Raw genomic sequence first — 13,083 nt, 5'->3', positions numbered from 1 at the left:
ACTAAAAGAGACACGAGGAGTGATCTATCCTGAAAAGAAGAACTATGGAATCTCAAGTTTGCAGTAGCGAGTTCTATAGAATAAGGAAGGTTAAAAAGTGCCTCATATGAGGGGGGTAAAGAGGACTGGACCTAGACTCACTATATGAATTGTGTGGCTGAGATCTCCCTTCTCTATCTGCTAGAAAAAAAGAAAGCTATCTTCTAAACCCTGCCCTGAATTATGGCTATTTATAGCTGAGACCCAATGGGAGGAAGTCGTGGACATATCCTGGCAAATAAAGATTTGAGGCAAGCTACTAATTCTCAGTGACTTCAACATTCCAAGTTACTACCTCCTAAAGATCTCTGAGTTACCAGTGTTTGACCTGGATCTGGATAGGGGCCCCTAGGAAGACAGGTGGAAGCATTTACCGAACTGTTAGCTATTGCAGTCTCTGAGCAAAGAGAGAGGAACAATAAGAGGAAAGAAAAGGAGGAGATTTCCTCTTCTGGTGAGCAACTGAAAATACATGAGGAAAGCTAATGTAAGTGAGCCAGTAGAGAGAATCAATCAGAGTATGAGTTCTCTCCAGAAAAAAAAGAAAACAGAATAATCAAAAATGGATTTTTAATTGATACCTAGTAACCAGTGTTATATTAAAAGTATGATAATCATGTAGAACAAATACATAGGTTCCAAAGTAGACCAACTGAAGTTACAGAATAAAATTTAAAAAAATAATCAGGGAAAAAGTTATTGAGGAGATGTTAGCTAAGAATGTTCTTGGATTGAAGAGAAACATACATACATTCTCATATTAAAAGGGTACACCAAGTCCTGAGCAGGATAAATAGAAGTCCATATCTATTCACACTTTTTAAAAAAACCCTCAATGATGAAAAAAACTCAAAACTTTACCCAAGATAAGTGGAGGACAACCCATAAAATATTGACAGAAGAATTTTTCATTATTAATAGCTAAAAAAGAGAAAGGACTATGTAATATTCTTCTACATGTATCATCAATATATTATGTTTATTACTTGGACAGTTAATGTTAATTTTCTACAAAGCACTGTTGAATAGCGTTTATGAATATTGTCTTTGAATTTAGACAATCCTGACTTCTAATACCAGTTCCACTTTACTGATGGTGAGATCATTATGAAGTGACATAATTCCTCTGAGATTTTGTTTCCTTAGAATTTAAGTGGAGGCACTAATAATTACTTTAGAAGACTGTTATAGATATTAAACTTAAGACAATCTCTGATGTGTGGTAAACATTTACTTTCTGGTGGCCATTATTACCAATTGACTAGATTTTCATAATTTTTAATAAAACACATTAGTGAAGAATGAAACTGATTTGTATATATATGCAGAATCATAAGGACGCCATAAAAGTGAGACATTTTAGGATGTCTAGGTATTTATCCAGAACCATTACCTTAAAGCTGCTTTCATTCTATAACTACATTTTTCCTTCACTTATTTCTCCTTTCATTTTGAGATCTCATCTTACTTAGGTTACTTTCTTCCCACCTATAACTTTATCACCTATACACTGATGTTATTCAAATATGTTATCCTACTTGTACAACTCTTCTAAACTTGAGGTCTGTATTCAACTCTGATTATTCAACAACTGATTATTCTGTATATCACCATGGGTAATTCTAATTCAACATAACAAAAATTAAACTCAGTATCTCTCCTTCCTACTCTACAGAACTAGCCCTTCTCACATTTTCCTTTTTGAGCAAAATCCACCCAATTGCTCAAAAACATATGAGAAACATTACCTTCTATTTTTTCCTCAGTTCCTACAAAAATGTGTTTATCACCCCACCGCCCCCCGGAACAATATTAAAAACACTTTATAAATGGGGTGACGGGCACCAATGCAGGACACAGATGTCAGCTGTAGTGCTAGGGTAGGATTGAGAAGGTGCCTTGCTAAAGAGTCTTTGATCCTGTAGATTTCGGGCCAAGAAAAAAAAAGAATGCTTTCAGGGAGCAGACTGTTTATAAGAGTGGGAAGCATGAGAAAATAATGATTTAGCAAAGAGTATGGAAAGATTTCAATATTTTTTTATTGCATTTTAGGTTTTGGGGTACATGTGAAGAACATGCAAGATTGTTGCATAGGTACACACGTGGCAGTGTGATTTGCTGCCTTCCTCCCCCTCACCCATATCTGGCATTTCTCCCCATGCCATCCCCCCTGAACTCCCCACCCCGCACTGTCCCTCCCCTCCAACAGACCCCAGTGTGTAGTGCTCCCCTCCCTGTGTCCATGTGTTCTCACTGTTGCAGATTTCAATATTTTTACTATTAGTATGAGCCTACTGATATATGACAGTATCATCTCCTTTTCATAATATAATTGCTGTTTCTCTGTTTCTTATCATTTGCCTGTACAATTGCAACAGTCTACTAATTGTAATCCAGAGTTCCAATTCCTTTTCTCATTAAGTATCCTCTAGTGATGATCCAAATCCCACCAGTTAGTGTTTTCACTTGCTACACTTTGATAATACCACCATAAGCAAGGCATTATAAAAATAGTTAATACTTGCTTTATCTGGATTTGTTTCCCCTTTGACAGTTTCTTGTATTTTTTATTTTTTTCTGTGTTCAGTAGTGTAAGCCTTTATTAAGTTTTCGGCAACTTTAAAAAAATAAGTTACAATTTTCCATTCTTTCTTTTTCATATAGTCATGATGTACTTTTGCTGGGTGGGTAGTGGGAAATAGCATTAAAAGCAACACTGCAAGCAGCAAAATCCCTGAGCCAGCTGCACAACATTAAGAAAACACCTTTAAAAACACATTTTTCTTTACCCTGAAGATTTGGGGAAGAAAGCATCACTTATCTTCTACTATAAATAATGGATTTGTGCAACCTCACATATTAAGACTAGATCTTAATTGATGACTGCACAGAAAGTAGTAAAAACTCGATATTTAAGATAATCCCATTCTGTCATTTTAGTTTATAGCATTGCAGATTTTTACATGTCAATGGGTCATATTTAGTGTTTTCCATCACTTCTAGAAGGATTTGAAGATGTTTTTGGCTCAAGCATAAATTCAACTTGCATATTACTGAGTCAAATAGTAAAACCAAATAAATGATCTGTACTACTTAAATGATGGAGATTATTATGTTTTCAATGTGCACCTAGCTTCTATCATACATTGATATCAACTGTCTACTAATTTATGCAGTTTAATACTCATTTGAAAGGGAAAATGATCCTTTTACATAATATATGGTGATCAGCTGATGGTGGGTGTGAGGAACAAATGATTTTTTGCAAAACTTCTTAGCATTCTCCTTTCCAGTCCAAGTCTTTATACAACCATTATATACTTTTCTTTTAAAAACTATTTTTACTATTAATTCATTTATTGCTAAAGTATAAGCAGCCGATGTCCCTGTGAATGATAATCTAAAACACTATAATAAATTGCATGATTTTGTTAGAGCTTTGCACGTGTTCAATGTCTTAGATCTTATTTATTTATTTATTTATTTTTTTGAGATGGAGCTTCACTCTTGTTACCCAGGCTGGAGTGCAATGGTGCAATTTTGACTCGCCGCAACTTCTGCCTCCTGGGTTCAAGCAATTCTCCTGCCTCAGCCTCCCAAGTAGCTGGGACTACAGGCACGCATCACCAGGCCCAGCTAATTTATGTATTTTTTAGTACAGACGGGGTTTCACCATGTTGACCAGGATGGTCTCGATCTCTTGACTTCGTGATCCACCCACCTCGGCCTCCCAAAGTGCTGGGATTATAGGCGTGAAGATGCTACTTTTTAAGTAAAGCATCCATTTTAATTAAACTGTTAATATATGTAATTTCCAAAGCAGCCATGTAATGATTTCTGTTTAGAATTTATTTATAAGTAATACAATTTTTCAATTTTGTTTAATTAACAATTAATAATTGTGCATATTTATGGAGTTCATAGTGATGTTACGATACACATAATGTATAGTGTACAGATCAGAGTAATTGGCATAACCAGCATCTCAATTATTTATTATTTGTGTTGGGAACATTCAATATCCTCTTAGCTACTTGAAATTATAGAATACTAATTTTTTATACCTAAATATTTTTTATAATTCTGAATGTACTTTTGGAAACAATGCAATAGGACATTAAAATTCATAACCATCCAAGAATATACCTAACATGTATAGTTGACAGAAACCTAAAGAGGCATTTTAATTCTGTTTCTTGAATTTTTAGGCTAAGCAAGAAAACTATTTTTACAAGATATGTTACTTCATCATCTATTGTAGTTGTGTCAGTGTTAAGTACTGTAACCATTTCAATTATATTCAGAATATATTAAATATTATTTATAAAATAGAATAGCATGTATATATGGCAATGCATAGTAATATTTCTTAAAGTCACCATAATAAGTATGTAATAATATTTTTATACTAATAACTAAGCCTATTTAATGTGCATTTTCAAAACAGGAAGCAATATGTCACTCAAAGAATGAACTTCTAATACATAAATTTAAGGGATTAGTTGAAAGCCACTGAAAAATACTAAGCATCTCATATCACTATGTTGTGATTTAGGTATAAACTGTTTTGAAATAAAATAAGACAAACATTAACCAAAGTGAAATATTTTCCCTTAATTTTAAAATTATATATGACAAATGCACTCTTATACAAGATTTTCTGAGAAAATAAAATTTTTAATATTCCTATTAGAATTGTATCTCAATGGGAGTGGCAATTATTTCCTGTCTTATTCACCTCTGTATCACTAGCACCAAGTAAACAATCAATAAATATTTGTTGTGTGGCACAAAATAGGTATTCAATAAATATTTATTTAATAAATAATATTCAGTAGAAACATGAATTTTAAAAATACAGAATGCTGACCCAACATAAGGCTTCATTTTAAAAACATTTATGAGGCCAGGTGCAGTGGTTTCCACCTGTAATCCCAGAACTTTGGTGGACGTTGCAGTATGCTGAGATCACACCACTGCATTTCAGCCTGAGCAAAAGAGAGACTCTGTCTCAAAAAAAAGGAAAAAAAACAACAAAAATGTATGAGACACAAGTGGTGCTACTGGTACATGAAGAAAGAATGAAGTGAACACACTAAGAGCATAAACATGTCATTCACAAAAGAATATAAACAACTGATAAATCCTAACAAAATCTTTAATCTTGCAAGCAGAAAAAGAAATATTAGTAAAAACAATACAAATACCTTCTTTCTTTCTTACAAAGTTGGGATAGCTAGAAGAATGACAATGACTAGTTTGGATATCAGCAAGAAAAGTAAAATCAGTGCCAATTCTAAATAAATACTGATTGAACAAATCCTCTTTGAACATTTAAATAAATACCAGAAATAAAAGAATTGTGCACAGCAATCCCAGACCGCAGTTATGGTCTCTAAACACCATTCACCATTAAAAGGAAGCCGGGTAACTGTTAGGGCAGCAGTGGCTGAAGTTAGGTACAAGTGAGGCAAGAAATCTTGTCATATGAGAAAACAAGTAAGTTAGATTATTAAAAACTACTGGGTAATACTCAAAGAACATAAGAGCCAACTCAGAAATTCCCACTGACCAAAGTTAGGACAATTTTAGAATCAACAGAAAGAAAAACGACAACAGATTAAAATACAATAAATACGTTTATAAATCTGTTTATCATCTTTTATCATTAATATTCAGTATCTCCTACCCCAAATTTGAAGCATATGCTTCAAAATAATGACAAGAGAGTTTCAAAAATTTTAAGTCAGTTTTCCCTTAACATTGGAGGAATTTTTACAGAAACTACTACCTCTAATAAGAAAACAAAATGTTCTTTGAAACCAATGAGAATGAAGACACAACGTACCAGAATCTCTGGGACACATTTAAAGTAGCGTCTAGAGGGAAATTTATAGCACTAAATGCCAGCAGGGGAAAACAGGAAATATCTACAATGGACACTGTAGCATCGCAATTAAAAGAACTACAGGAGCAAGAACAAACAAATTCAAAAGCTATCAGAAGACAAAAAATAATTAAGATCAGAGCAGAACTGAAGGAGATAGAGACCTGAAAAACCCTTCAAAAAATTAAGGAATCCAGGAGCTGGTTTTTTGAAAAGACAAACAAAATAGATAGACCTCTAACGAGACTAATAAAGAGGAATAAAATACCTAGGAATACAACAAACAAGGGATGTGAAGGACCTCTTCAAGGAGAACTACAAACCACTGCTCAAAGAAATAGGTGAGGACACAAATAAATGGGAAATAAAGAATTCAGTGCTCATGCTTAGGAAGAACCAATGTTATGAAAATGGCCATACTGCCCAAGTAACTTATAGATTCAATGCTATCCCCATCAAGCTATCACTGACTTCACAGAATTGGGAAAAAAAAAAAAAAACACCTTAAATTTCATATGGAACCAAAAAGAGACTGCATAGCCAAGACAATCCTAAGGAAAAAACAACAACAACAACAACAACAACAACACAAAGCTGGAGGCATCATACTACCTGACATCAAACTAAACTATAAGGCTACAGTAATCAAAACAGCAGGATACTGGTACCAAAACAGAGATATAGACCAATGGAACAGAACAGAGGCCTCAGAAATATTTCTACATATCTACAACCATCTGATCTCTGATAAACCTGACAAAAACAAGAAATGGGGAAAGGATTCCCTATTTAATAAATGGTGCTGGGAAAACTGGCTAGCCATATACAGAAAGCTGAAACTGGATTCCTTCCTTAAACCTTATACAAAAATTAACCCAAGATGGGTTAAAGATTTCAACATAAGATCTGAAAACATAAAAACTCAGAAGAAAACCTAGGCAATACCACTCAGGACATAGGCATGGGCAAGAACTTCATGACTAAACACCAAAAGCAATGGCAACAAAAGCCAAAATTGACAAATGGGATCTAATTAAACTAAAGAGCTTCTTCACAGCAAAAGAAACTATCATCAGAGTGAACAGGCAACCTACAGAATGGGAGAAAATTTTGGCCATCTACCCATCTTAAAAAGGGCTAATATCCAGAATCTACAAAGTACTTAAACACATTTACAAGAAAAAAACAACCCCATTAAAAAGTGGGCAAAGGAGATGAACAGACATTTCTCAAAAAAAAAAAAATATGTAGTCAACAAAAACATATGAGAAAAGGCTTATCATCATTGGTCACTAGACAAATTCAAATTAAAAACACAATGAGATATCATCTCACACCAGTTAGAATGGTGATCATTAAAAAGTCAGAAGACAACAGACACTGGAGAGAATGTGGAGAAATAGGAACACTTTTATACAGCTGGTGGGAATGTATTAGTTCAACCACTGTGGAAGACACTGTGGTGATTCCTCAAGGATCTAGAAATAGAAATACCATTTGACCCAGCTATCCCATTACTGGGTATATACCCAAAGGATTATAAATCATTTTATTATAAAGACAATGCACATGTATGTTTTTAAGGCACTGTTCACAACAGCAAAGACTTGGAACCAACCTAAATACCCATCAATGATAGGCTGGATAAAGAAAATGTGGCACATATACACTGTGGAATACTATGCAGCCATAAAAAGGATGGGTTCATGTCCTTTGCAGGGACATGGATGAAGCTGGAAATCATCTTTTTCAGGAAACTAACACGAGAACAGAAAACCAAACACCACATGTTCTCACACATAAGCAGGCGTTGAACAATGAGAACACATGGACACAGTGAGGGGGACACATCACACACCAGGCCTGTCACGGGGTCGGAGGCTGGGGGAGGGACAGCATTAGGAGAAATACCTAATGTAGATGATGGGGCGATGGATGCAGAAAACCACCATGGCACATGTATAAGTGTGTAACAAACCTGGACGTTCTGCACATGTACCTTAAAGTATGATTTAAAAAAAACTGAAAACAAGTACCCTGGATCAATTTCCAATTTCTATTTTATGCATTAAATTCAATTACAATTTCAGTTTTATTGAAAAGATTGTATCTCTTTTGATCCCAATTTTGTCTCTTTATCTCTTTTTTCCTTTTATATAAACCTATATAATTTGACTTTTTCCTTACCTATACTGCTTAAAATTAACACTGTGGATTATTTTTAAAATTATATGCTTTTTAAATGAGAGAAAAGTAAACTCTTTGAATTGCAAAATATAGCTGAAAATATGTCAATGAATCTTTTCAAAACTGAAAAGTAGTTTTCTATTAATGTAAACTTTTTTGTTTGTTTGTTTGAGACAAAATTTCACTCTGTCAACCAGACTGGAGTGCAGGGGTGAAATTCTGTGTCACAGCAGCCATAACCTCCTGGGTTCAATCAATCCTCCCACCATGCAATTTTGAGTAGCCGGGGCCACAGGTACACATAACCATGACAGGCTAATTTTTTTATTAGTTTTTTTGGTAGAGATTGGGTCTCCTTAGGTTGCCCAGGCTGGTCTTGAATTGTTGGAAACAAGCAATTCTCCTGCCTGTACCTCTCAAAGTGCTGGGATTACAGGCTTGAACCACCATGCCATGCCTATAAATTATTTTTTAATGTGCAGGGTGATGAAAGAACAGGTATTAATTCCTTCATTGATGTACATCATTGATATTTACTTATAAGTAAAACAATGCTATTAGTAATACACCATTCTTTAGAAAACTAAATAATAAAACGTTAATGACATTTTTATGTTGCTTCAGTTATATGATTAGGTCTAAATCAACTTTTATTATATTTCATAAAAAATATATATTATACTAATATTATATATTTCATGTATGGTATTTTTTCATGTAATATTTATGTTGCATGAAATACACCATGCATGACCTCTGGAACCTGGGAGACTCTAGTAACCCTCTATTTTTCTGAAATATTTTTAAATGATGTATTAATAACTCAAGATATTTCTGCCTACCAAACTCTTTTTTCCCTCCTTTTATGTTTCATTTTTTTAAATCTCACATTTCCAGGAAAATTACATGAAATTATATTTGCATGTATTTTTATGATAAGAATGATTGACAATATTTTAAGGTTATGTTCCAAAGAAAAATCTAATAATCTAAATAATTGTAATATAATATCAGCCACTATTTCAGATTAGAGATCAAATGTATAATCAAAATGCAAAGAAATAGAAAATATTAGTAAGTAAATGAATTTGTTTAGCTTTTAAATTTGAAATCAATTACCCATAGTATTTTATTACAAGTAAATTAATGATATTTATGAATGTATACATTCATTAATTTAGTACTTAATAGATGCTATGCATTCACATCTTCCAAATTATTTACTTTGGTTACACTTTCTTTTTAAAATAATTACTCCTTTATCATTTTATTCAAACTTAGGTCCTCTTTAAAAAGAAATTTTGAAACTCTTGTTTTTGCTATACTCTTGTTTTATTAGTAATATATAAAAATCTTTCTGTTTGCATGTTAGAAACTCACATACCACATTAGCCCTTAATGGATTATCACTGATTTAACAAAACACCCATACCATCTACCTCGATTAGACCAGCATCCATAGAAGTCTTGACAAAATGATCCTCTCTTCTCAGTCCTCTTATGTATCCTAATACCACATAAACTTCCCAAAAATGTTACAGATAAATAAAGAGGACACAGCACTGTTTGAGAAAAATTGATATTCAATTGCTCAGGGCTTCCTCCAAAGCATGTTAAATTTGACAGAAATTTATTTATATCAGTTAATGATTTAGCCAATCTTAGAATTCTACTGAAATTACATTAAAAAAATTACTTCTACTGAGGCATAATTGACAAAAAATGTTCAATGTGTATAAAGTGATATTTTGATATATGTATACATTGTAAAAGGATCTCCACAGTCAAGCTAATTAACACATCCATATACTTAAGATTTAACCTCAGCAAATTTCAAGTACACATTATTGTTAACTATAATCAGCATACTATACATATTAGGTCTCCATAACTTATTCATCTTATAATTGCAATTTTGTACTCTTAGGCCAACATCTTCCCCCATTTCCTCACCCCTCAATTCCCTGGTAACCACCCTTCTATTCATTCTTCTGTGTCTTCAACTTACTTAGATTCCACATGAGAGTGAAATCATGCAGCATTTGTTTTTCCGTGACTCGCTTATTTTATTTAGCACAATGTCCTCCAAGTTTATCCATGTCTCAAATATGACAAAACTTCCTTTTTTTAAATTTCATTTTAGGTTTGGGGGTACATGTGAAGAACATGCAAGATTACTGTATAGGTACACACATGGCAGTGTGATTTGCTGCCTTCCTTCCCGTCACCTATATCTGGCATTTCTCCCCATGCTATCTCTGCCCAACTCCCCACCCCCCACTGTCCCTCCCCTATTTCCCCCCAACAGACCCCAGTGTGTGATGCTCCCCTCCCTGTGGCCATGTGTTCTCATTGTTCAACACCCGCCTATGAGTGAGAACTTGCGGTGTTTGATTTTCTGTTTTTGTGTCAGTTTGCTGAGAATGATGGTTTCCAGGTTCATCCATGTCCCTAAAAAGGACACGAACTCATTATTTTTGATGGCTGCATAATATTCCATGGCGTATATGTGCCACATTATCCCTGTCCAGTCTATCATTGATGGGCATTTGGGTTGGTTACATGTCTTTGCTATTGTAAATTGTGCTGCAATGAACATTCGTGTGCATGTTTCCTTATAGTAGAACAATTTATAATCCTTTGGATATATACCCAGTAATAGGATTGCTGGGTCAAATGGAATTTCTTTTTCTAGGTCCTTGAGGAATCGCCACACTGTCCTCCACAATGGTTGGACTAATTTACACTCCCACCAACAGTGTAAAAGTGTTCCTATTTCTCCACATCCTCTCCAGCATTTGTTGTCTCCAGATTTTTTAATGACCGCCATTCTAACTGGCCTGAGATGGTATCTTAATGTAGTTTTGATTTGTATTTCTCTAATGACCAGTGATGATGAGCATTTTTCATATGTTTGTTGGCCTCATGTATGTCTTCTTTTGTAAAGTGTCTGTTCACATCCTTCGCCCACTTTTGAATGGGCTTGTTTTTTTTCTTGTAAATCTGTTTTAGTTCTTTGTAAAATCTGGATATCAGCCCTTTGTCAGATGGGTAGACTGCAAAAGTTTTTTCCCATTCTGTTTGTTGCTGATTCACTCTAACGACTGTTTCTTTTGCCATGCAGAAGCTGCGGAGTTTGATTAGGTCCCATTTGTCTATTTTGGCTTTTGTTGCCAATGCTTTTGGTGTTTTGATCATGAAGTCCTTGCCTACACCTATGTCCTGAATGGTTTTGCCTAAATTTTCTTCTAGGGTTTTTATGGTGTTAGGTCTTATGTTTAAGTCTTTAATCCATCTGGAGTTAATTTTAATGTAAGGTGTCAGGAAGGGGTCCAGTTTCTGCTTTCTGCACATGGCTAGCCAATTTTCCCAACACCATTTATTAAACAGGGAACCCTTTCCCCATTGACTGTATATCTAGAAGACCCCATCGTCTCAGCCCCAAATCTCCTGAAACTGATAAGCAACTTCAGCAAAGTCTCAGGATACAAAATCGATGTGCAAAAATCACAAGCATTCCTATACACCAATAACAGACTTAAAGAGAGCCAAATCAAGAACGAACTGCCATTCACAATTGCTACAAAGAGAATAAAATACCTAGGAATACAACTAACAAGGAACGTAATGGACGTCTTCAAGGAGAACTACAAACCACTGCTCAATGAAATAAGAGAGGATACAATCAGATGGAGAAACATTCCATGTTCATGGTTAGGAAGAATCAATATCGTGAAAATGGCCATACTGCCCAAAGTAATTTACAGATTTAATGCTATCCTCATCAAGCTACCAATGACCTTCTTCACAGACCTGGAAAAAACCACCTGAAATTTCATATGGAACCAAAAGAGAGCCCGCATAGCCAAGTCAATTCTAAGCAAAAAGAACAAAGTGGGAGACATCACATTATAGGACTTCAAACTATACTATAAGGCTACAGTAATCGAAACGGCATGGTACTGGTACCAAAACAGAGATATAGACCAATGTAACAGAACAGAGGCCTCGGAGGCAACACAGCATATCTACAACCATCTGATCTTTGACAAACCTTTTTTTAAAGGCTGAATGACAGGCTATTGTATGTGTTCATGTGTGTTTCACAGTTACCCATATCCTTTAAAAAAGGATAACTGAGAAATGCACATTCCTTAGTGCTTCTCAAACATGAGCAAGTATGAGAATCATCTGGGAATTTCATTCAAATACAGATTCCTGGGGCCAACCTACAAAGATTCTGATTATGACTGAGTTCACAGCCAGGGTGGGGATCTGTAATTTGTATTCCTAACAAGGTGCTGAGTGGTGCTGATGTTCATTTGGAGCAACTAGAAGTCTGCATTTTCAATTTAATTTGTCTTGGTCCTTAAAGTAATTTGGCACTAATCTTTGCCTAATCTGTCTTTTCCCTTCCCATAACTCTCCATTACTTTAAACAGTACCTCCTTGACTTTAGAGTTTATTTTAAAATGTTCTGGGTGCTACTGTTCATGTGTTATTCCTATACCCAAGAGATGATCTTAAATATTTCTGCTTAACATTTCAATACAAGAAACACTAACATTGAGGTTACTTCAAATGATGCATGTCTTCGTTATTGCCCCCTACATTGTTGGAGTTATAAACAATTTTATTTCAGCACCACAAGAAAAACTTGCTGTTTTAGGTTTTAAAGTTTATGTGCCACAGTCCAACAGAAATTACTTTTTCTGATAATGCCTTTGAACTTCAAAAGCCCTGTTCCTTTAATAAACTTTTTAGAATGAAATTATTCAATATACATCTTCTAGTCATTAAGTTCTATGAGATCATGTTCCATAAATTTAACATTTTATAGTATTAAGGTTAGTTCCCAGCCTATCTGTAAATATCTTTTCCTTGTTTATTATAGTATTTTAGTACATGGTAGCAGATAATAATAGCAGACATCAACATTCTACAAATCATTTCTAGGATGAAACATTTTT

Source organism: Sapajus apella, unplaced genomic scaffold (genome assembly GCF_009761245.1).
Source record: "Sapajus apella isolate SASKATOON/1434 unplaced genomic scaffold, GSC_monkey_1.0 scaffold42, whole genome shotgun sequence".
Lineage (NCBI taxonomy): Eukaryota > Metazoa > Chordata > Mammalia > Primates > Cebidae > Sapajus > Sapajus apella.
Note: the sequence above shows the minus strand (reverse complement) of the source record.